This window comes from Littorina saxatilis, linkage group LG3 (assembly GCF_037325665.1).
Source record: "Littorina saxatilis isolate snail1 linkage group LG3, US_GU_Lsax_2.0, whole genome shotgun sequence".
Taxonomy (NCBI): Eukaryota; Metazoa; Mollusca; class Gastropoda; order Littorinimorpha; family Littorinidae; genus Littorina; species Littorina saxatilis.
This window is the reverse complement of record NC_090247.1, coordinates 77,434,784-77,459,883: the sequence shown is the minus strand read 5'-3', so window position 1 is coordinate 77,459,883 and position 25,100 is coordinate 77,434,784. Positions and strand designations below refer to the sequence as shown.

At 41.8% G+C, this 25,100-nt stretch overlaps 1 protein-coding gene and 2 long non-coding RNA genes across 4 annotated transcripts in view; 2 read left to right on the top strand and 1 right to left on the bottom strand.

Annotated features, from left to right (window-relative positions):
• Positions 1 to 25,100, top strand: part of LOC138963308 (uncharacterized) — a 304,793-nt gene that overhangs the window by 32,093 nt on the left and 247,600 nt on the right. The gene's annotated exons all lie outside the window — the stretch shown is intronic.
• Positions 1 to 25,100, top strand: part of LOC138961034 (protein mono-ADP-ribosyltransferase PARP14-like) — a 100,998-nt gene that overhangs the window by 29,797 nt on the left and 46,101 nt on the right. The gene's annotated exons all lie outside the window — the stretch shown is intronic.
• Positions 16,588 to 23,016, bottom strand: LOC138963307 (uncharacterized). Of its 2 annotated transcripts, XR_011454776.1 has the most exons (3): positions 22,877 to 23,016; positions 20,790 to 20,953; positions 16,588 to 20,259 (listed from the first exon to the last, which is right to left on the bottom strand). It is a non-coding gene; the product is annotated as an uncharacterized lncRNA (long non-coding RNA). The 2 variants fall into 2 exon arrangements; XR_011454775.1 differs by having other exon boundaries at positions 20,790 to 23,000.

The window sequence follows — 25,100 nt, the reverse complement described above, 5'->3', positions numbered from 1 at the left end:
TTTTGTCATGTGATTTCATGTGCCTGTACCTGTTGCTCGGTACTAATGACCACTCCAGCTGGGGTAATGACAGGATTACTGCTCCCCTGCAGTAATTGACCCTCCCGCCTTTTTTTATTGGGTGCTTATTGCAGCTGGGTTACTGAGCCCCCTCCTTTCTATTGACAGTAATTGGCCCTCCCTCTGTGTTTTCACGGGCTTGGGACCGTTTTGACAGGATATGTCAAAGCCACATAGGTGTTATTTTCCTCGTTGTTGCGGTGTTTTGTTGTTGATAGACTATGTAAGAGGTAGGGTTATATGTGTGGTGGAAATAAAATGTGAGTGCAAACACACACACACACACACACACACACACACACACACACACACACACACACACACACACACACACACACACACATCCTCACGCAAGTATTTGGTAATGTTGGTTGTATGTTCTCTGAGTTCAACTAGTGTTTATCCGGTGACAGGGTTAGTCGTTTTACCGGCGGTCACAGAACAGTCTTGCCCGTGGAACAAACATCCGTGAAACTGATAGCAAATTTGATTTGTGGCATCCCAACCAGCAATTCTAATCTTTTTTCGACCAAGGGCCTTCTCTTTTGCGTTAAACTTATGTTGGAGGTGGATCTGTTTTGATTCCATGACCCACTCCAACCGTTCCCGAGCTAGCTGATCGTAGGGATCTGTTTTTTCCACTTTAAAAGCGTTTTCTTTTCTACGAATGACAGGGTGCTCTGTGGGCATGTCTTGCATGAGTGCAGCTAAATACAGCGTATTTACATCAAATCCCTGAACAGACTGTACCGGTTTGTCCTGATTACCACGAATGTATGTTTTGTCTTTTTCGTGGTATCTGTGAAAGACAATAGACGGACCCCCGACAATGTTCTTTCGCAAAAGTGCGTGAACGTCTTTTTGTTTTTCGTTAAAAAGTGAAAAGTAGGTATCTGAAGACAACGTGTCAAACAGATACTTCAGTGTTACACCGGGGACAGAAATACCGTCTTTCAGCAAATCAACTCGCAGACTAGCGTACATACTAATCTGATGCTGCAAAGCAACCAGAAACGGCCCTGTGTCTAGGTTGTTGTACCACACCAAAAAGCCTTCAAAGTCGTCATTTTGTTTTCAGTCCACACACGCTGACAAAAAACGTACTCTGTATCAGAAATATTTGAGGTTTTGAGCTTACTAAAAAAAGCTGCACGGGGTGGGAGTTCTCTTTCATCTAGTGTACTTAGACTAGTGACATATTCATAACAGAAAAAAACCCTTTTGCTCTTCGACACCGAACGCCTGGAGGTACTTGGAATAACTAAAACCTGGCGTAAGAAAATTGTTGATGTCAAGAAACCGAAGTTTGTTTGTACAAAGACACATATACTGATTGTTACGTTTAACAACAAAACTTGAAAGGGGGGTGTCTTTTAGGTGCCTTCTTTTTTCCCTCTGTTTTGACTTCTTTGTCTTCTTCTTCTTCACCCACGGTATCAAAACCATCTGGTTCAAAAACAGGCAAGTTATCTGTGTAAAAAAAAAACACCTCAAAATCAAAAGTCGCTCTGTTGGGAAAAACAAAATCTGTGGCTACCTGAACACCGTGGCTTTGTACCTGTTGAAAAATGTTTTGGGGTGGTGAGTAAACCCCGCCTTTGAACGTTTCCTTTGAGCCCTCACCCTGACAAGTCTGCTCATGTCGATTCATTTTAAACAAAGACGACCAGAGTTTCCCGCATTTGGAACAAGCCAACGCATGACCGAGTTTATCAATGTCTAAAATGTACATGAAATGGTCTTTGTAATGCAAGAGGTGCATAACGCTAGTATGTTTGTAAGCGCTACGACGCAGAGGAACGAGACAGACAGGTGTTTGGCTCTCATCAAACTCAAACACATCTACGTTCACATTAAACTCAGATTCAATCGACTCAAATTGAAACAAAGTGACCCCCGGAAAGTGGACAGGGGGAGAATGTCCGGCCCACTGTTTGAACAAGGTTTTTGTGGGGTTTTTTTGCAAAAGAATGAAGCGAGGTTCCTTTGTACAAAGCAAGACAGCGAAAGAGACACAGACCGTCAGTATAAGGAAAAATGCTGATTCTGATCTTTTTGGAGTTTGTGCAAGAACGGTGTGTTTGTGATGTAGTCAGGTAGACTATCACATGCACAACCGATAGGAAAGTCAGACAAAGGCGTGACATAGAAACTGGAAGACATGATGTTGTGAACAAAATACCGAGAGTTTGGGTGTTCGAGTCTAACTTGTTCTAGAATGTTATGGTCACTGATTTCACCGAGAAAAGAAAGAAAGTCCTGATTTGAGTTGATCAGGCGTGGTCGTTGTAAGACAGAGTGGTTATTGACTGAGGTATGAAAGAAAGACAAGTCACCCGACTCTTTGTTTTTGAGAAGAAAGGAGCGAGAAAAATTGATTTTGAAGCGTTTGTTTTGGTCATGAACAGATCAAGAAGCGACTCGTTCCAATCAAGGAAATAAGAACAAGGGTTCCTCTTAAAAGAGAAAATGTGGCGCTTTTTTACACACAATAATCGTGTAAGATATGTAGAAGAATTTCAACACCTGGTACACGCGTATAACCATTCGTTTCACAGAAGTATAAAACCAACACCTGTTAAAGTTTGCCTCGCTAACAAAGAAACAGTTTGGTAAGTTTTGTACGGACAACCCCCAATGAAAACACCCAAAGGTAGGCTACAGGTTGGTGATCGTGTGAGACTAAGTAAAACACGACGACTCTTTAAAAAAGGTAATTTACCTGCGTGAACAGAAAAATTATTTACAGTTAGCAGTGTGTTAAAAACAACTCCAGTGACCTATAAGCTGAAAGACGCTCACGTAGAAGAACTACAAGGTAGGGGGTTTTTTTACAAAGAAGAACTACAAAAAGTAGGAGAGAAATAAATGTATCGTATTGACAAAGTACTAAAAGAACGACTTGGTAAGGAAGAAAAAAAGAGTATTTAGTGCATTGGTTTGGATACCCAACGTCCTTTGACACATGGATCTCAGCTGATAGCCTTAGACAGTATTCAGAGTAGTTATGGCTGAGGACGCCTTGTCTGCTGAAGATACGACTGTTGATACTAACGTCTTAGAAGAGACAACTACTGATAGTGATACCAAGAGATTCTCTTGCTTGTGGCGTGTTTTTGGTTATCGCGCCCCTCGTAGTGAGATTGTATTTTTTTTTATCAGATTTTTGTTATTTATATTGTAGTAGGTGTGTCTCTGTTTAATTTGACAACCGGTCGCGAACCAGATAACTTGTGGGTAGCTTTGCTCGGAAGTTGTTTAAGTTATATGCTGCCCAATCCAATCATTAATTTGAGTCGTAATCGTTGATTGTTTAACCACCAACATGTTTTACTTGACGCTACCTAGTAATAGTTTTTATGACTCATTACCCAGACAACAACGTGAGTCACTACTACACAAAACTACCTCAAACAGTTGACCTGAGCACCGACTACGAGTGTGGGTTGACTGAGCTTCAATTTAACAACTCGTATGTAAATGTGGAAAAAGACACGTGTCAGTTTCGAATTTGTACCCATTAGGTGTTGTTATTTCTTGTGCTACTCTAGTTTTACCAGAGGGGGTTGTATGATTCACTGCTTTTATTTTTATAAACTCACTAAACCAGCTCTTGGTTGGTGTAAGTCTTACTCACTATGTAAGGTTTTAATACACCAAAAGCAGCACCAAAAAAGAAAAAAGTACGTGTTAAATTACTCAAAAATATCTTGCTGTGGATGAACCCCGAGTTGATGAGAATTTTGAAAACAGATGTCACCCAACAAACCATCACAGGACCTGGTCACTTTGGTGGAAAGGCTATGTTGGAGTTACATAAAGATTTTCACGTAGTATACGTGTACTGTGATTTGGTGCATGAAAGAGTGGTCGGCGACACGTTAGTCCCATTGTTGTACTGAGACGGTGCCAATTGAAAAAAAAAGACTGAACAGGTCGTTCATCATATATTTGAAAAACCTCATTACATACCACTGAAGCGTTGTCAGTTTAACACGATTGAAATGCGTTTTAACCACAGAAACGGGAAAAATCTATCGCATTTGAACAAGGGAAGACGGTGGTAACGCTTCATTTTCGCCGTCAAAAACCAGACTATCTTTAAACCACATCACAACGCTCATGATGGTGCGTCGTGCCTACAGAGTCGACACTCGTCTTTATGATGATTATTACCACGTCGTACAAACAGGACAGGGGATCCACAGTGTTTCGAGGCGGACAACCAATGTGAGGACGTGGACTCGGAAATATTTTGGGCGGATTAGCTAGGTCTGTTACCCCGCTTTTGAAGTGAGGTGGAAAAACATTGTTGAAAGAAGGACTTAAGACAACCAAAACAGCTAGTCGGTGATGGATTGCCGGGACAAAATATTAAAACAGCCGCTAAAACACGCGCGAAACAAACTGGAAAACGTTTGTTTCACGAAGCTATTGGTCAAGTCTCTAGGGTCGTTCCACCGGGTGAACCCGGCACAAGTCGTTTTAAAGCACCCACCTACAAAAAAACAACTAAAACACAAGAAAACTAAACAGAGACATAGAAACTTCGACCCAGACATTTTTGGTTAACCATTTAGATAGACACATATTCAATATGGCGTTATTGCACCTGCAGTCAGCAGAAAGTATGGGTTCTGGATTGACTTTGTTTTCCATCCCACCTACCCAGACTGCGATTGAAGACGGCCTCTATGTTGAATTTCATCCTCTCGCATCGTTTGCCGCATCGGCCCCCCCTATTGAATTTAACATAAGTCGTGGAGGAAGTGAATATCTGGATTTGACAAATACATTTTTGCATATTCGAGCTAAAGTGACTTAAGGTAACGGTGCCCCACTACCCGCCGACATCGACGTGGCTCCAGTAAATCTGTGGATGTATTCTCTTTTTTCTCAGGTGGATGTGTCTCTTAATCAAACTCTGGTTAGTCCCTCTGAAAACACGTACCCCTATAGGGCCTACATTGAAACCCTCTAGAATTACGGGGCTGAGGCGAAAGAAAGTCATCTATTGAGTGCCTTGTATTATAGCGACACACCGGAACATTTTGACGGCTTGCAAGGGGGGCTGATAATGTAGGTTTGCAAACACACCGTACTAGGGCAGCACGGAGCCGTAAAGTGGATATGATGGGTCGACTACATGTGTCTGTTATGAACCAGGGTCGTTTTTTTGCTTAACGGTGTGGATGTAAAACTTCGACTCATTCCATAAAAAAACCCAGTTTTAATGTGATGACCCACGGCCTAAACCCTGCTTACCTAACGGTGATTACACACGCCTCTTTGTTTGTCAGAAAAGCAAAACTAAACCCAGCTGTAAGTCTTGCTCACACAAAAAAACCTAGAGAGGTCCACAACCAAATACCCTCTAAAAAGAGTAGTTATGAAATCTTACGGGATCCCGCGTGGAAACCTTAGTGCTGTTTTAGACAATTTGTTTCTCAGGCAGCTACCAACACGCGTTGTAGTAGGACTAGTAGAGAGCGCTGCGTTTAACGGTAGCTACACCAAAAAAGCCATTCAACTTTAAAACCCACAACTTGAATTTCCTCTGCCTCTATGTTGATGGAAAACAAGGCCCTGCAAAACCACTAACACCAGACTTTGAAAACAGACAGTATGTGAGAAGTTTCTTTAGTTTGACCACAGGAACAGGGGTGGGTGTTGGTGACGTCGGTAACAAAATTGTCTATGAAGACTACTCCGGAGGCTATACGCTGTATGTATTCGACCTGTCACCATCAATGTTGGATGGAGATCAGATTGAGCTGGTGCGCTGTGGGGGTTTGCGTCTGGAACTAAAGTTTAGTGCACCCCTGGCAGAGCCTGTTCACGTTATTGTGTATGCAGAAATGGACTCGTTGCTAGAAATTGATCGGAGTAGGCAGGATATCACTGATTTTACATCATGAATGGACAAGAGATCTCTCGCCTACTGTTAAGACACCCCGTGGCAAGACGGTCGTTTATGGGTGTTTACGCCAGAGACCAACTTCCTTCTGAGATAAATTTACTTCACCCCTCGTCTTACGTCATAAACACAGACCCAGCGCATAAGGTTGGATCTCATTGGGTTGGTGTGTATTATGATGGTCAGGGAATATTGAATATTTCGATAGTTTTGATTTAAAACCAAATCACAAAGACATTGAAGTCTTTTTTTGTTGCGTCATTGGTTTGTGTTCTAAAACCAACGAACAGGTATTTCAGGGGATGTTAAGTTCTACTTGTGGTTTGTTTGCAATGTATTGCATCATCAAAAAGAGTCAGGGTACAAGGTTCCGTGACATCATTTCTATTTTTAACCCCCAAAACCCTGCTGTAAATGACCGTAAGCTCATAGCACTTTTTCAGAGATGCGTTAACGCAACAAGTCTAAACCTGTTGTTGTAAAAATAGTAACTGGTGTCATAGTGTAAGGAGGTTATGTATAAAGATGGTGTTGACTAATTTTTTTTACTAAATCCCCTGATCGAGCCACAAGACAACACCGCCTACTCTACACTACAGTCTACAAAGGCAGCCTCCTAGAAGTAAACGTTGTTTAACACTTTTGTTGTTGTTGTTGTTGCTGAGAACGACAAAAGAGATGGTTGACGAGGAAAAGCCTCTGTTTAGTTCACTGCTACCCGAACCTGATATGTTTCCTTTGGGTCGAAACATTTTCGCGAGTGTCAGAACGTGGCGAAAACTTGTGAAAATCCACATCAGACATTACATCACCCAAGGAAACAGAAAAAACAGACGCGTGCGACCAAGTCAAAGAGGGGTGGGCTTGGCCAGTAAAGAATTTACTCGCCTGATCAAAGTCCGAGAACGGCTGTTGAAGCGACTTAAAACACAAACAGAAGTTGTAGCTAGAGAAGTTAAAAAAACACCAGACGTGTCAGAAGAGCCCAGAACAAAAAGAAGAAACATCAGCAGACGAACTACCTCACACACCCGTCAAACACTCGGAGAGCAGCCATCTGTTTGAAAACTGCTACCAGGAGCCGGCTGGTATGTCTACCTTCAACGACCTCGGTTACTATAACCCAACATTGTGAAATACGAAAGTCGCCCCACGGCAAGTTATGGGAGTGCACCTTAAAAGAGAAAATGTGGCGCTTTTTTACACACACTAATCGTGTAAGATATGTAGAAGAATTACAACACCTAGTACACGCGTATAACCATTCGTTTCACAGAAGTATAAAAACAGCACCTGTTAAAGTTTACCTCGCTAACAAAGAAACAGTTTGGTAAGTTTTGTACGGACAACCCCCAATGAAAACACCCAAAGGTAGGCTACAGTTTGGTGATCGTGTGAGACTAAGTAAAACACGGCGACTCTTTAAAAAAAGGTTATTTACCTACGTGGACAGAAGAATTATTTACAGTTAGCAGTGTGTTGAAAACAACTCCAGTGACCTATAAGCTGAAAGACGATCACGCAGAAGAACTACAAGGTAGTTGGGTTTTTTTTACAAAGAAGAACTACAAAAAGTAGGAGAGAAAGAAATGTATCGTATTGGGGACACCCCGAAGCGTCCCGGTACCAAAGCGTCCCGGTACCGAAGCGTCCCGGTACCAAAGCGTCCCGGTACCGAAGCGTCCCGGTACCAAAGCGTCCCGGTTCCGAAGCGTCCCACTATAACGCGTCACAGGACTTAGATTTTTTTTTTTTAAACCTTGACCAAGGGCGGATCAATTCACTTTGGAGGGGGGGGGTGGTTACAAAATGACTGCGAAGATACAAGTTGACGGCGCCGAAGGCGCCTAAGCCTCTAGGGGGGGTCCGGGGGCATGCCCCCCCGGATTTTTTTTTTATCCAAAAAAGCAAAATACAAATCTGGTGCATCCTGAGCCAATAAATTACCTCTTTTTTGGGGGGGTGGGGTAAACCCCCCCCCCCAGATCCTCCCTTGTTGACCTTGATTTGACCTTGACTTGACTAACCATATTTATTTAAATTTTTTTTTATCTTGACCTTGATTTGACCTTGACTTCACTGATTTTTTTAATTTTGCACAGACCTTGATTTGCTTTCGGTAAAAAAAAATCACTTTTTGTCCAACTTTTCCCCAACTTTACTTTAGATCTGTACTCACAACACACCAATTTGGAAATACTGTACCCGTGTGGACAAGTTCGGGGGAAAAGTCCGTAGGGTTCCGTTCACAAGAGGGATATGTCTGTTACCACACACGCTTTCTGGCTTCACTAAGCGTGAGCGTCGGAAAAAGTCTTTTCAGTTCTGCCTCCGACTTTTAAATTGTATCATTTGGGTTAATTTGGGTTTGTTTGGGTTCATTTGGGTAATAAAAAACGCTCGCGCTGGACCCGAGTACTCTTCAGACTGGCTCGCTCCCCCAGTATGAAATTTGTTGTCTTGTGCACGTTTAAGACCAAGTGATTGCTCTGTGTGAATTACAGGCATTCCCTTTGCTTTATAAATACATTGGCATGCGAGCCGAGGATGTGCGTGGTGACTGGTACCGGGACGCTTCGGCACCGGGACGCTTCGGTACCGGGACGCTTCGGTACCGGGACGCTTCGTGATGTACCCATCGTATTGACAAAGTACTAAAAGAACGACTTGGTAAGGGAGGAAAAAAAAGAGTATTTAGTGCATTGGTTTGGGTACCCAACGTCATTTTGACACATGGATCTCAGCTGATAGCCTTAGACAGTATTATGACTGAGGACGCTGAATATCTGGATTTGACAAATACATTTTTGCATATTCGAGCTAAAGTGACTCAAGGTAACGGTGCCCTACTACCCGCCGACATCGACGTGGCTCCAGTAAATCTGTGGATGTATTCTCTTTTTTCTCAGGTGGATGTGTCTCTTAATCAAACTCTGGTTAGTCCCTCTGAAAACACGTACCCCTATAGGGCCTACATTGAAACCCTCTAGAATTACGGGGCTGAGGCGAAAGAAAGTCATCTATTGAGTGCCTTGTATTATAGCGACACACCGGAACATTTTGACGACTTGCAAGGGTGGGGGTGATAATGTAGGTTTGCAAACACACCGTACTAGGGCAGCACGGAGCCGTAAAGTGGATATGATGGGTCGACTACATGTGTCTGTTATGAACCAGGGTCGTGTTTTTGCTTAACGGTGTGGATGTAAAACTTCGACTCATTCCATAAAAAAAACCAGTTTTAATGTGATGACCCACGGCCTAAACCCTGCTTACCTAACGGTGATTACACACGCCTCTTTGTTTGTCAGAAAAGCAAAACTAAATCTAGCTGTAAGTCTTGCTCACACAAAACCCCTAGAGAGGTACACAGCCAAATACCCTCTAAAAAGAGTAGTTATGAAATCTTACGGGATCCCGCGTGGAAACCTTAGTGCTGTTTTAGACAATTTGTTTCTCAGGCAGCTACCAACACGCGTTGTAGTAGGACTAGTAGAGAGCGCTGCGTTTAACAGTAGCTACACCAAAAAGCCATTCAACTTTAATACCCACAACTTGAATTTCCTCTGCCTCTATGTTGATGGAAAACAAGTCCAAACCACTAACACCAGATTTTGAAAACAGACAGTATGTGAGAAGTTTCTTTAGTTTGACCACAGGAACAGGGGTGGGTGTTGGTGACGTCGGTAACAGAATTGTCTATGAAGACTACCCCGGAGGCTATACGCTGTATGCATTCGACCTGTCACCGTCAATGTTGGATGGCGATCAGATTGAGCTGGTGCGCGGTGGGGGTTTGCGCATGGAACTAAAGTTTAGTGTAGCCCTGGCAGAACCTGTTCACGTTATTGTGTATGCAGAAATGGACTCGTTGCTAGAAATTGCTCGGAGTAGACAGGTTATCACTGATTTTGCATCATGAATGGGCTAGAGACCTCTCGCCTACTGTTAAGACACCCCGTGGCAAGACGGTCGTTTATGGTTGTTTACACCAGAGACCAACTTCCTTCTAAGATAAATTTACTTCAACCCTCGTCTTACGTTATAAACACAGACCCAGCGCATAAGGTTGGGTCTCATTGGGTTGGTGTGTATTATGATGATCATATTGGAAAAGTTAATAACTATGTGTCTGTATAATTCTTGAATGCTAACGTGAGCAGTTTTATGTATTGTTTTGTTACTTTTTACGTCTGACTTTTTACCTTTTTGTTTGGAAGTACTTGTGTAAATGTGCGCGTATGTGTGTGTGTGTGTGTGATCGGAGGGGGGTGTGTGTGTGTGTGTGTGTGTGTGTGTGTGTGTGTTTGCACTTACATTTTATTTCCACCACACATATAACCCTACATCTTACATAGTCTATCAACAACAAAATAAAACCAATTAACCATCCTCCATTCAGGCTTTTCTACAAGGTCGTTTTCCGACACTTAAACCCTTCCGGCACCCGCTGCCGGCAATCAAACAATCTATTTTTTACCCCAAAACCCTGCTGTAAATGACCGTAAGCTCATAGCACTTTTTCAGAGATGCGTTAACGCAACAAGTCTAAACCTGTTGTTGTAAAAATAGTAACTGATGTCATAGTGTAAGGAGGTTATGTATAAAGGTGGTGTTGACTAAATTTTTTTTTACTAAATCCCCTGATCGAGCCACAAGACAACACCGCCTACTCTACACTACAGTCTACAAAGACAGTCTCCTAGAAGTAAAAGTTGTTTAACACTTTTGTTGTTGTTACTGAGAACGACAAAAGAGATGGTTGATGAGGAAGAGCCTCTGTTTAGCTCACCGCTACCCGAACCTGATATGTTTCCTTTGGGTCAAAACATTTTCGCGAGTGTCAGTTGTGAAAACCCACATCAGACATTACATCACCCAAGGAAACAGAAAAAACAGACGCGTGCGACCAAGTCAAAGAGGAGTGACCTTGGACAGTAAAGAATTTACTCGCCTGATCAAAGCCCGAAAAGGCTGTTGAAGCGACTTAAAACACAAACAGAAGTTGTAGCTAGAGAAGTTAAAACAAGTCGCGTAAGGCGAAAATACAATATTTAGTCAAGTAGCTGTCGAACTCACAGAATGAAACGCAATGCCATTTTACTCGTAGCATCGTCAGGCCACCGCTCATGGCATAGGCAGTGAAATTGACAAGAAGAGCGGGGTAGTAGTTGCGCTAAGAAGGATAGCACGCTTTTCTGTACCTCTCTTTGTTTTAACTTTCTGAGCGTGTTTTTAATCCAAACATATCATATCTATATGTTTTTGGAATCAGGAACCGACAAGGAATAAGATGAAAGTGTTTTTAAATTGATTTGGACAATTTAATTTTGATAATAATTTTTATATATTTAATTTTCAGAGCTTGTTTTTAATCCGAATATAACATATTTATATGTTTTTGGAATCAGCAAACGATGGAGAATAAGATAAACGTAAATTTGGATCGTTTTATAAATTTTTTTTTTTTTTTACAATTTTCAGATTTTTAATGACCAAAGTCATTAATTAATTTTTAAGCCACCAAGCTGAAATGCAATACCGAACCCCGGGCTTCGTCGAAGATTACTTGACCAAAATTTGAACCAATTTGGTTGAAAAATGAGGGCGTGACAGTGCCGCCTCAACTTTCACGAAAAGCCGGATATGACGTCATCAAAGACATTTATCGAAAAAAATGAAAAAAACGTCCGGGGATTTCATACCCAGGAACTCTCATGTCAAATTTCATAAAGATCGGTCCAGTAGTTTAGTCTGAATCGCTCTACACACACACACACACACACACACACACACACAGACACACGCACATACACCACGACCCTCGTTTCGATTCCCCCTCGATGTTAAAATATTTAGTCAAAACTTGACTAAATATAAAAAAAACACCAGACGTGTCAGAAGAGCCCAGAACAAAAAGAAGAAACACCAGAAGAAACTACCTCACACACCTATCAAACACTCGGAGAGCAGCAATCTGTTTAAAAACTGCTACCAGGAGCCGGTTGGTACGTCTACCTTCAACGACCTCGGTTACTATAACCCAACATTGTGAAATACAAAAATCACACCACGTCAAGTTATGAGAGTCCCTAAGACAAACAACCAGAACTAGTACCTGGCTTTTTAAAAAACATCTAACACTGGGCGAAAAGTGGCGTTTTGTATCTTACAAAACTACTCAAAATCCCAACAAAACTTCAAGTTTCAATAGGTTTATCACATTTTGGTGTTCACGACAACGCCAGATTTTGATTGGATTTTGTTGAAGTTATCGCTGCGAAATTGCCTGGAATTTCAGCGCGTTTTGCGACGGTCAAAACATCATGTTAAACCATGTTACAGCATGTCTGTAACATGCAAAAATGTCAAGTTTTGATGGGATTAAAGCTTTGGTTTAACGCCAAGTAACATCATGTTATCGTAGACTTAACTTGCAAAACTGCTTGTTTTGGTGGTGTTACAGCTTGCTTGTAATGTGATTAACATCATGTTATTGCTGGTTTAACATGCAAAACCCCATGTTATGTTGGTGTTAAAGATTGCTCAAATGCCTATTAACTCCATGTTATGTTGGTGTTAAAGCTTGCTCAAATGCCTATTAACACCATGTTAGTTGGTGTTAGGCTTGATTATTAATGTAAAAAAACACCATGTTATGACGTTCACATAATTGTTTTCACCTGGATGGAATTTTGTGGAAAAGAAGGCATGTTCTTTGGGAATTGTGTGCGGGTTTCATGCTTGGATATTGCACTTTGCTGACTTGTCACAGGTCAATTTACATTTAACAATATTAGTTTTCAAATGCATCATCCTTCACACATTATGTAAACATCTTTAACATTAACACTTTGGTTGTAAAATTATTGCACTTTATTCAAACAGGACAAAAACAAAAATGCTGATTCACAATGTACAATAGCAAAGGACTATTTTGAGTGGAGACAGTGTTCATCCACACTATAATTGGATAAGCTAAAATAAATTATTCAAATCGGTGAAGGCCACACGAAATGAAAACACACCATCAGTAAATTACTTCCCTTGTGAATAAGAGCGTCATACCCATAAAAGCCATGTAAGTTTTAGCCCATGTGAGTGTGTGTTGGGAGGGGAGGGGGGGGGGGAGGGGGCAGATGCCCTGTAAAAACATTGGCCATAGAATTCAGACATGGGATTCTTCCGTAAATTTTTTAGGCTCCAGGGATCATTCTTGAGATTCGTGCAAATCCGCTGAGAAAATTTTGGGGTATGTAGGTATAGACCCAAGTTTTTCGGCCGGTCCGCTGATCGCGACGCTCCATTCCATACTATTCTTGAACGGTTGGTTCCTAAAACGGTCAGACTGTTGCTGGTCGATCCGTATGGGAACGCGCTCTTTGTCTCCTACAGTCACCGTTTCAACGTAGCTATCGGGGATTCAGTATAAGCATACCGTATGAGAATGATTCGGCGCCATTTTTACATCGCTTCGAGCCACCTGCCAAAATGATGAGGAAGCTAAAGCGAGACGAAACCGTTCTAGCCCGGGAAATTGACCAGCAGAAGTACAAGAAAAATCTCTGGAGATTCGACTGGCTCGATGAAGTTGTATCATTGAGCTGGAAATACGAGAAAGGCCAGAAGACACAAGACGTGAAACTGAAAGTTGCCGATGCTTTTGCTAAAATCAACTTGCCGGGAAAAGCTCAGTGCACTTTGTGCAACGATGTTAATGTTATCAACTACGGCTCCAATGGAAAGACTGCCCTCAAAAGCCACTTGAAAAGCAACAAGCACTTGACTATCCTGAAAACCCAGTCGGGTAATCAGTCACTGGGGTCGTTTGGCACCGACAAGGTAAGAACATTGAAACCACACCGTCACACGCCACCACCCCCACCCCCCGCCTCTCTCTCTCTCTCTCTCTCTCTCTCTCTCTCTCTCTCTCTCTCTCTCTCTCTCTCTCTCTCTCTCTCTCTCTCTCTCTTTCTCCTCCTTATTTTGAGTCTTAGCGTAAAATTAATTTGAGAAACATGGGAAGGAAGAGAAAGGGGGGGAGGGGGGCTATAATTAAGCTGAAATATGCATTTCAGGGCCATTTTTGTGTGTCTAAAACACTAAAAACCTTCAGCTTCTGGGGGCGAACCCCACCTTCTTTTTCCTTAATTATCACTTTTTCTGAATCCCATGTCTGATAGATATATATGTGAATTACTTCCCTTGGGTATGAACATTTATGAATGATTAAATGGGTGAAAGAAGGCCACACAAAATGAAAATCAGTAAATAACTAAATCACTTCTCTTGTGAGTAAGAACAGTCATACCAATGTTTCAACTTTTTGCTAAAAATTCGCCCACAATGTGACCTTCAAAGTTGAAAAGGGGTAACTGAACTTCATGTTTGGATGTCATGGAGTCCAACATGTCAGTAAATTTTGAAAGCCCTAGATTCATAAACATCTGAAAACTGCTCAACGTCTTTGCATCACGGCACATTAATAAAAGTAAGAGTTAGTAAGACTGGCCCAACTGCTATGGTGAGGCAGTAATCACTCGTTGATGAATTCTTTTCTTTCTTTATTTGTTGTTTAACGTCGTTTTCAACCATTCAAGGTTATATCGCGACGGGAAAAGGGGGAGATGGGATAGGGGAAAGGGGGCAGATGGGATAGAGCCACTTGTTAATTGTTTCTTGTTCACAAAAGCACTAATCAAAAAACTGCTCCAGGGGCTTGCAACGTAGTACAATATATGACCTTACTGGGAGAATGCAAGTTTCCAGTACAAAGGACTTAACATTTCTTACATACTGCTTGACTAAAATCTTTACAAACATTGACTATATTCCATACAAGAAACACTTAACAAGGGTAAAAGGAGAAACAGAACCGTTAGTCGCCTCTTACGACATGCTGGGTAGCATCGGGTAAATTCTTTCTTGTCCCAACCAATATGGGACTCCCCCTAACCCGCGGGGGGTCTCGTTGATGAAGAATTATTTGAATTCTGAATTTCGAACAAACAAATTCAGTGTCCCTCCAAACAGGCCTCCAAGAATAAAAAAAAAAGCTGGTCTTAAAAAGGAGGAAATCTGCTTAATATGTAGGTAAATGCACAACAGGTTGTGAACAGAAAATCCAAAAACGTAAGGTCTTAAAAGCGGGGAAGTTTGAAAAGGGGGGGACCTAAAATGTGGCGATCATAACAACCGGCATGGGTGGTCGAGTGGTAACACACTTGCGCTCGGAATCGAGAGGTTGCGTGTTCGACCCTGGGTCAGGCCGCTATTTTCTCCCCCCTTTCCTAACCTAGGTGGTGGGTTCAAGTGCTAGTCTTTCGGATGAGACGAAAAACCGAGGTCCCTTCGTGTACACTACATTGGGGGTGCACGTTAAAGATCCCACGATTGACAAAAGGGTCTTTCCTGGCAAAATTGTATAGGCATAGCTAAAAATGTCCACCAAATATCCGTGTGACTTGGAATAATAGGCCGTGAAAAGTAGGATATGCGCCGAGATGGCTGCGATCTGCTGGCCGATGTGAATGCGTGATGTATTGTGTAAAAAAATTCCATCTCACACGGCATAAATAAATCCCTGCGCCTTGAATAAAAATTGAAAAAATAAAATAAATCCCTGCGCTTAGAACTGTACCCACGGAATACTCGCGATATAAGCCTCATATTGATTGATTGATATTGATTGAAGATTACCAGTTTCCAGTATGTTAAAATAGGCTTAACCTATCTACTGCTGGACTTACATCAGAACACTAACAGATTAAACTATACATGAATCGCGAGACAAGCGGCAAGAAGAGATTTTTGGAAAAAATACAGGTGAATGAGCAAGAAGGCAGAAAAAAGAAAAGAATTCATGAAGAAAAAGAGAGCATGACAGGAAAGAAGAACCAAAAATCTACCTAACAGCAAACTAGAAAGCTCCTGCGGTTCCAAAAACAGGAGGGGCCTTTAATTTCATAACCGCAGTGCCCCACTGCGGGACTTCGTTTTGCGTTTTTGTTGTAGCTGAGTGCATTTACAGTTCAAAAATCCTCCTATGGTAGTAAAACAAAACCAAAACTACCCAACGACGACATCTGTGAAGCTCGACAGTTGGCTTGTTCACGCGAGTGCATAAATTAACCTAGTTATTACGTGGTGTTTGGTCAGAGTTCGATTCAACTGAGTGATTCCGGCCTCCATTTTGTCTTACACAAACTCATGATGATGTCTGACATAGTTTGCTACTAGTGACGTGTCTTTTTGTGCATGATGTGATGACCTGATCTAAATTTAGATCCAAAAATAGGTCAAGACCAGCCGGGACAGAGTCCGAAATTAGTTCGTAAAAAAAATCGCAGTTCTTGACTCTTTGGGTGCAAGTCAATGAAACTTGGTAGTTCTTCTAACGGACAGCTGCCTGAGGTATGACTAAAAGCCCCAGGGGATCCGTGCACCTGGATTTGACAAGTTCAGTACCTTTAACTCCTCGTCTCCCAGGTACGGATATATTCGTACCCAATTTCTTTCTTTCTTTATTTGGTGTTTAACGTCGTTTTCAACCATTCAAGGTTATATCGCGACGGGGGAAGGGGGGAGATGGGATAGGGGAAAGGGGGGAGATGGGATAGAGCCACTTGTTTAATTGTTTCTTGTTCACAAAAGCACTAATCAAAAAATTGCTCCAGGGGCTTGCAACGTAGTACAATATATGACCTTACTGGGAGAATGCAAGTTTCCAGTACAAAGGACCTAACATTCCTTACATACTGCTTGACTAAAATCTTTACAAACATTGACTATATTCTATACAAGAAACACTTAACAAGGGTAAAAGGAGAAACAGAACCGTTAGTCGCCTCTTACGACATGCTGGGTAGCATCGGGTAAATTCTTTCTCGTCCCAACCAATATGGGACTCCCCCTAACCCGCGGGGGGTATCCGTACCCACTCATATGGCTCTATCTGACCAGGTATGGATATATATCCGTACACACAGTCACTATGTACATTTCATCTGTTCTCATTCGGCACATATCCGCATCCTGCTTAGACGGTTAGCTTCAGTCGCTTCCTGTAACGTTGATCTAACGCCAGCATTCTAGCCTGTTGATACACAGTTTCTACAATTCTGAGTGACCTGCTGCAGCACAGCTGGTCTCGGCTTAAAAAGTCTTGGTCAACATAGATGGGGTACAAAGTGTTATAAAATAAAGCGTCCTTCCAAAGTCGATGACAGGTCCCCAGAGTATTCACAAAATTATATGGTACTGGAAGCCTTGCATGGCGACGAAAAAGATGTCCACGCCTACATGAAGAAGTATCCTTCACAGCTTCAGCGGAAACAGTCGGCTGGGGATGAGGACAGCAGCTAATGGTGAACCTATGTAAAAAATATAGACAAGAACAAAAATATGTCAATGGGAAAACAAAGAAAGAAGTAGAGAAGGACCTCCCCACCTTAACACAGTGAAAATGAATTTTTTATTTGTTTATTTGTTGCTTAACGTCCAGCCGACTACGCAGAGCCATATCAGGACGAGGAAGGGGGGGATGAAGGGGGCCACTTGTCAAGCGATTCCTGTTTACAAATGCACTAACCCATTACTTGTGTCCCAGCAGGCTTTAGTAAAACTAAATTAATACCTACTGGAAGATTACCAGTTTCCAGTATGTTAAAATAGGCTTAACCTATCTACTGCTGGACTTACATCAGAACACTAACAGATTAAACTATACATGAATCGCGAGACAAGCGGCAAGAGAAGAGATTTTTGGAAAAAATACAGGTGAATGAGCAAGAAGGCAGAAAAAAGAAAAGAATTCATGAAGAAAAAGAGAGCATGACAGGAAAGAGGAACCAAAAATCTATCTAACAGCAAACTAGAAAGCTCCTGCGGTTCCAAAAACAGGAGGGGCCTTTAATTTCATAACCGCAGTGCCCCACTGCGGGACAGTGAAAATGAAAAACACATGTGAATGTACTTATGTTTTAAATCCCCCCCCCCAATTAAGACCAATTATCCAAGATATTTTTCAGTCCTCAAAGGAGAATTTCACTGTTCTCACGGAACCCTCAAGAAAACTGAGCTGTGCTAATAACTGCAAACATCCCTCAAATTCAATATTGCAAGCCACTATACATTCCTCATAAAGGCACATTCCTTCATGCTCACGTGTGAAAACTAACATAAGTTTACAAGTGTGTATCTATTTATAATAATAATAATAATAACGGGCATTTATAAAGCGCCTTATCAGAAGTTAAAAGCGCGTGACAACAATACATGTATAAAAAATTCATACAATCACTGTCAGATTCAAACAACACATCATGCACATCTCACATCCCCAGACTCTATGCTAAGGCCAACAACAACAAAAATAGTCTGTTTACGGTATCCCAACCGACCCCACCTGTATCTGTTCCTTGCTGTTCTCCAAGAGACACCATGGTGCAGCAAGCTGAAGGGTGTCCTGTCGTATTTCCTCGAAGTTGTAGGAGGCAACCAGGTCAGGAGCAGGAGGTGGGGGGCGACTGACCTGCAGCAGAATTCAAATCAATTAGTCAAGTCACTATGACATATCTTTATTGTTATCGCCACACCAACCCTAAATTTTTCCTTTCATACTGTATTTGTTCAAGTCAAACAAACAGTTTATTTACCAAATGCAAAGCACAGGATTTTGTTATGGTGTATGCATAAAACTTCACACTCCTTCCACACGCATATATCACAACAACTATGTAGAGACAAAGTGTTCAATCTCACTGGGCCCACTACGTGTGCACACCAACCAGACAGTTCAACACGGACTGGTTGTTCCTTTAGCACCAATCTGACAGGAGCAATCACAGGTTGCATGGATAAAGATAAATGAATTCCCTAAAAATCATATCTAAAAATATAGTCATCAATATAATAAATCCGAGTACATGCTAACACAGTTATTCAAAGGACACAACCCTTACATCTATTAAGATATTTCATTTAAGGATACTCGATCCATTTCAAAACTTGTTATCCTGAGAGAGAAAAAATCCATGTTGCAGACTCAACTGGAAAAATTCCCTTCTCCATCATCTAGTGGACAGAGCTCACATGATTTCAAACAAATCTTTTTTTAAAGTCACATGCTTTGTGCGACAGTGTTAGTTTACCAGGCATGGTACTGAAGGAATGGCAGTTTCAGCTGAAATAAAGCTGGGGGTCCAGGGGGCCGGTTAGGCCCCCTTGCGGGGTCAAGGGTCAGCGCCCCTTGTGGGGGTCAGGGGGCAACGCTCCCTGAAGCTGACGACTTTTTACTAATTCAAATGTGTTTAGTGCCCTCTCCTTGAAGCTGAGAGGGATATAAGTGAAAGATAACAAGGCTTGAGTAAGAAAAAATAATAATCTCAAGTCAATCAGCAGATTTTTTTTTTTTTTCTTTTTTTCGGATGTTTTTTTTTTTTCTTTTTTTTTCGGATTTTTGTTTTCGGCGGATTTCCGCCGATCGGCGGAAGAGTACCATGCCTGTTTACTGCAACTGTAATTTATAAATAGCAAATTAGCTCAGGTGGTAGAGCACTGGACTTGTGATCGAGAGGTCGCTGGTTCGAATCCGGGCCGGGACGGACACGGGTCAACTTTATGTGCAGACCCAGAGACGGTATTCATCTCCCACCCCCGTGTCACCACAATGGCATGTTAAAGATCTTGGTCATTCTGCCATAAGTGCAGGTGGCTGAATACACCTAAACACGCAGACACCTGGGTAGCGCGACTCTGTTGCCGCTAGCTTTCCACTGGGTGGAAGCGACCCGAATTTCCCAGCAATGGGACAATAAAGTAATGAAAAATGAAAAAATAAATAAATAAATAAATAAATATCACTTATCACTATCAGATAATCAGCTAAATGCCTGGCAGATGACCCTCATTCAAAGTGAGTCGTGGCTAAACCATGAAACTAGAAAAACAGGTTATACAGTGGAACACCCCTTTTTAAGACCTCCAATAATCTGAGAAAATTCAGTCTTAAAAAGGAGGGAGTCTTAAAAGGGGGGTAATTTTACAGAGGTTATGAACAGAAAGTCTGAGAAAACAAGGTCTTTAAAAGGAGGGAGTCTTAAATTGGGGGGTCTTAACAGGGGGGTTCCACTGTACCACAATATAAATCTAACACTGACAGCGGACAAAAACTCAGAAAACACCCAGTATACATGTACCGGTACTCACAAAAGAGTTACAAGTAGCATCACCAGGAGCCGAAATCCCAAGCCCTTGATATCTGCACTTTTAGCATCTTGTACCTTGAATAGTATGAAGATAACATGTCATTGTCACCGTCAGTAAATCACTATATCAAAATTATCAATATCATATGATTACTTACTAAAATAACTTTATGAAGTGATCTAGCACTGTCAATGGCAATAGTATCATGATAGTTTGACAGTGAGATTACGATTAATCATCCTCATTAACAAATAACATAGATCAGTTCTAATGTAGTACCTGTTTGTAGTGAACTCACCAGCAGGAGTATTGCATACATGTATTAATTGCGCATTACTCACTGCCATTACTGAATCCATGCACCCACATAGTCTCTTACTAATTTGCAAAACCATAATGACTTCAAACCTCTGATGAATTACATAACTCATTTATGAAGAGTAGTTAATACTAATAGTTGTAGTACAAACCCAAGTTTGTGTGTGTGTTTGTATGTGTGGGTGGGGGTGTTGAGGGGGGGGGGGGGGGGGGGAGACGGTTACTGATGGTTCACCCACAAAAATGTACACTTACTAAGTAACTATTTTCAAAGCTTCTTGCTTACCTTGGAATAGTGTCAAGCAGCTTATGTTGTGTCTAGATCAGCCATCAGATCTTCACACTCAGCGGGGTCAGCCTGCACATGCTGCAAACTGGACATGCCTGCAATTCTTGAGCAACCAAGCTGTTGTTGCGGAGACAACGGAACCATGCTCAAGTCAGGTCCAACTGAAATAAAAGCATATTGTTAGCTGATAAATGATTTGGTCAAGCAAAACCATGCGGTATTTTTTTAATAAAATATTCAAATTTAGGCAAGCGATTCACAGAGCGCAGCGCGCTGTGCAGCGCGGCAGCGCGGCACGTTGTGCAGCGCAGCGATTCCCAGAGCGCGGCTATTGCTCTCACCAGCGCAGATTGTTGATGCGCTTTATTTTTGTACATGTATGCATGATTATCAGGAACATTTTATACTCTTTCTTTGCAAAAGCAACTTCAGGGCTGCAAGACTACAAAATTGCACTTTATGCAGACTGAATATAATTATATACGCGTTCAAATCAACTGGAAAAAAAACCCACGCTGAAAAAATGATCTGCGCATGCGCGAATTCCAAAATGGCTGCTGAAGTGTTAACTGGTGTGACACCGATTAACAGTTCCGCGGCACTGTACTCGGATAATTGTTTAAAAACGTCATCCCAGTTTAAAAACTCAGCTCCTTTCCATATATAGTAGAAGCCATTGCAATGACATGTAGTGATATGAGTATGACTGCCAAGTATTCAAGGCCGGTGTCACAAACTGAAAACTCTGCCTGAACAGTCCTTCTCATTGCGGTCAATGCGCATGCGCTAACATGGGGAGATTAATCAGGTCGTGAACAACCTAACCCTTACCCTAACCCATGGTTCGATGGGTCAAAGGGTCGCATTTTTGTAAGTCCAAGATTGGCGCATGCGCATTGACCGCAATGAGAAGGATTGTTCAGCAGAGGCAGGCACGTTTTTACATCGACGCGGCGATATACTGGTGAATTCAGTTGAAAGAGTGAGAGAGAGAGAATGGCTCAGCTCTGTTTTTCGCTTTATTGACAGTTTTATTTCTCAAATAGATCAGATAGATGTAGCTGTTGTAAACTTTGCGATTGTGAAGGAAATGTATCGGCAGAATACATCGCGCGTCGTGAATCGCAGCGTTCCTCGTAGCGCCGCGCGTTGTAAATCGCAACGCTGCACAACGCGCCGCGCGCTGTGAATCCACTTCGTTAAATTTATGTATACCTCGCTGATGCAAAAATAATGTACTTATTTACTATTAGCATTTAGCTGGTCATTCAAACCATAGCTTGTTTAAAGCTAGTAGTAGCAGTAGTATTTAGTATTAGTAGTTTGTTTGTTTGTTTGTTTGTTTGCTTAACGCCCAGCCGACCACGAAGGGCCATATCAGGGCGGTGCTGCTTTGACACTTAACGTGCGCCACACACAAGACAGAAGTCGCAACACAGGCTTCATGTCTCACCTAGTCACATTATTCTGACACCGGACCAACCAGTCCTAGCACTAACCCCATAATGCCAGACGCCAGGCGGAGCAGCCACTAGATTGCCAATTTTACAGTCTTAGGTATGACCCGGCCGGGAGTACTAGTAGTAATGATTTCGTAAAATACTACTATAGTAGAACTCGAACTCCTATTGCTAGTAAATTACTAATTAGTGCACACAAGAACAACCATGGCAGTTGGCAATGGCACCGGCAGAATACGATCAAAATTATTAGTATTAGCCTCACCATGGGTTGACGTCCCATCAAAATGAATCACTGAATGAATTAGGGACTGAATCAAACTTCAGAGACATCATTACAATTTTTCACAAAGACTGATTTTCAGCAAACAGCCATGTTTACCTGTACAAATGTATCAGTGCTATCACTATGACTATGAGTATGACAGTGTGGTAACTGGTAAGCTTAGTATTTTGGTTCGAGCACAGGCGGAAGGTATCGTCCACTGGACCACTAGACTACTTTCATACTCATACGAGTCATAGAAAGTAGTGGTCCAGTGAACGATACCTTCCGCCTGTGGTTCGAGACAGAGACAAAGTTGAAACTTAATTCGAGAAGCCAAACGGCTGACGAATACTTACGTATTTTGAGCAAAACCCACACACGTCGACCACAAGTTGATGTCTGCTGGAGTACGTAGTCATAAAAACGTCCATAAAGCTTGGTTTTGAAACGTTTCTTAGCACGAGTTAGATTTATCCGCCATTTTCGATAACATTTTACTGCACACGGCGCATGCGCGGTCTGCGCGACTTTACCAAACTATTGCCGGCACAGGCCACTGATCTAAAAAGAGAGACTGACAAGTAGGCTACAGGCGCCTTATGGTGATAACCCAGGGGCGGACGAGGGGGGGGGGGCATGCCCCCTGTGCCCCCCCCCCCCCCGAAAAAAAAGAAGAAAAAAGAAGAAGAAGAAAAAAAAAAGATTTTTCTATGCTGATTCTATGACCATTTCTAAGTTCAAATGGCACCAGATGGCACCATTTTCAGTTGTTTCTTTAGGCAAAACAAATTTCCGGGGGGGCATGCCCCCCGACCCCCCTAGCAAATTCGGGCGCTTCGCGCCCATCACATTCACTTTCGATTCAAAGTGCCCCCCCCCCCCCCCCCCCTTACAAACTTTAACCCGACAGGCACAACTATGCTGTTGTTGTACGTTGTTGTGTTTTGTAGTTGTTTCAAGTGCACATGATGAGGCCGTGTGCCAAAAGCAACTAATTAAAAAAAGTGTGTGTGTGTGTAAAGCCGAGCGGTGGTAGCTTCACGTAGATATAAGGGAAGGGCTCCTAATATGGACCGGCTCCTAATATGGACCACCTCCTGTTCTGAAAAACTAACGGCGCTAGAGCGCTCAAAAAATTTGTTTCGGCTGTATTGCAGAAACAGAAATCTCAAAACCGTTAGCCTGGCTTTTTCTCTTTTCTTCCCTCAGTTTGGCAGCGTTCACTCTAAATTTGCCGCCAAAAACGAACTCGTTTCTGTCCACAGCCAAAGCTTTTATCACACAAAAATTGCTATATATGACAGCTAAGACCGCATTTGTTACATTTTAGCAGGGTTGACCCCGAGTTTTTACCGTGCAAACAAAAAATAATAGCAAGATCTCAAAGTATGTGCGAGTCCCCTAATATGGACCACCTTCAACAAATCGAGAAAAAAAAGCTAAAAGCTATTTTCAATAATTCATTTAGAAGCTTGCTGGAAATAACCTATAACTAGTTCTCAAGATTTAAAAAAAAAAGTCTTCTTTTCGTGGAAGTTGACAATTTCACTTATTTTCACTCTGTTTTTGATAAGCTTCTTTAGTTTCCTGGTGTGCTTCAAATAATGCTCTCATCAACCCGAAACAGATCAATCTAAAGCATATTTGAATTAGACTGACTTGTACACTAAGTTGTATCATGTTATTTTGAAGTATAGGGGGCTTTTTACAGTGATTTGTGAAGGCCGCTTCACTGGTCCATATTAGGCGCCCAGGCTCCTATTATGGACCATTTGTGATTTTGTCTGTTTTAATTTTTGTTGAATGTTTATCAAAGCTATTGCACTCTAATTAGGCCTAACGGTTAACCTAAGAGAAATAAAGGACTACCAAACACAAAATAAAACTTCTTCGCAAGAAAACACGCTAGTTATCAGCATGAAACAACAAGTCGCGTAAGGCGAAAATACAACATTTAGTCAAGTAGCTGTCGAACTCACAGAATGAAACTGAACGCAATGCAACGCAGCAAGACCGTATACTCGTAGCATCGTCAGTCCACCGCTCACGGCAAAGGCAGTGAAATTGACAAGAAGAGCGGGGGAGTAGTTGCGCTGAGAAGGATAGCACGCTCTTCTCTACCTCTCTTTGTTTTAACTTTCTGAGCGTGTTTTTAATCCAAACATATCATATCTATATGTTTTTGAAATGAGGAGCCGACACGGAATAAGATGAAAGTGTTTTTGAATTGATTTCGAAAATTTAATTTTGAAAATAATTTTTATATATTTAATTTTCAGAGCTTGTATTTAATCCAAATATAACATATTTATATGTTTTTGGAATCAGCAAATGATGGAGAATAAGATGAATGTTAATTTGAATCGTTTTATAAAAAAATATTTTTTTTACAATTTTCAGATTTTTAATGACCAAAGTCATCAATTAATTTTTAAGCCACCAAGCTGAAATGCAATACCGAAGTCCGGGCTTCGTCGAACATTACTTGACCAAAATTTCAACCAATTTGGTTGAAAAATGAGGGCGTGACAGTGCCGCCTCAAATTTCACGAAAAGCCGGATATGACGTCATCAAGGACA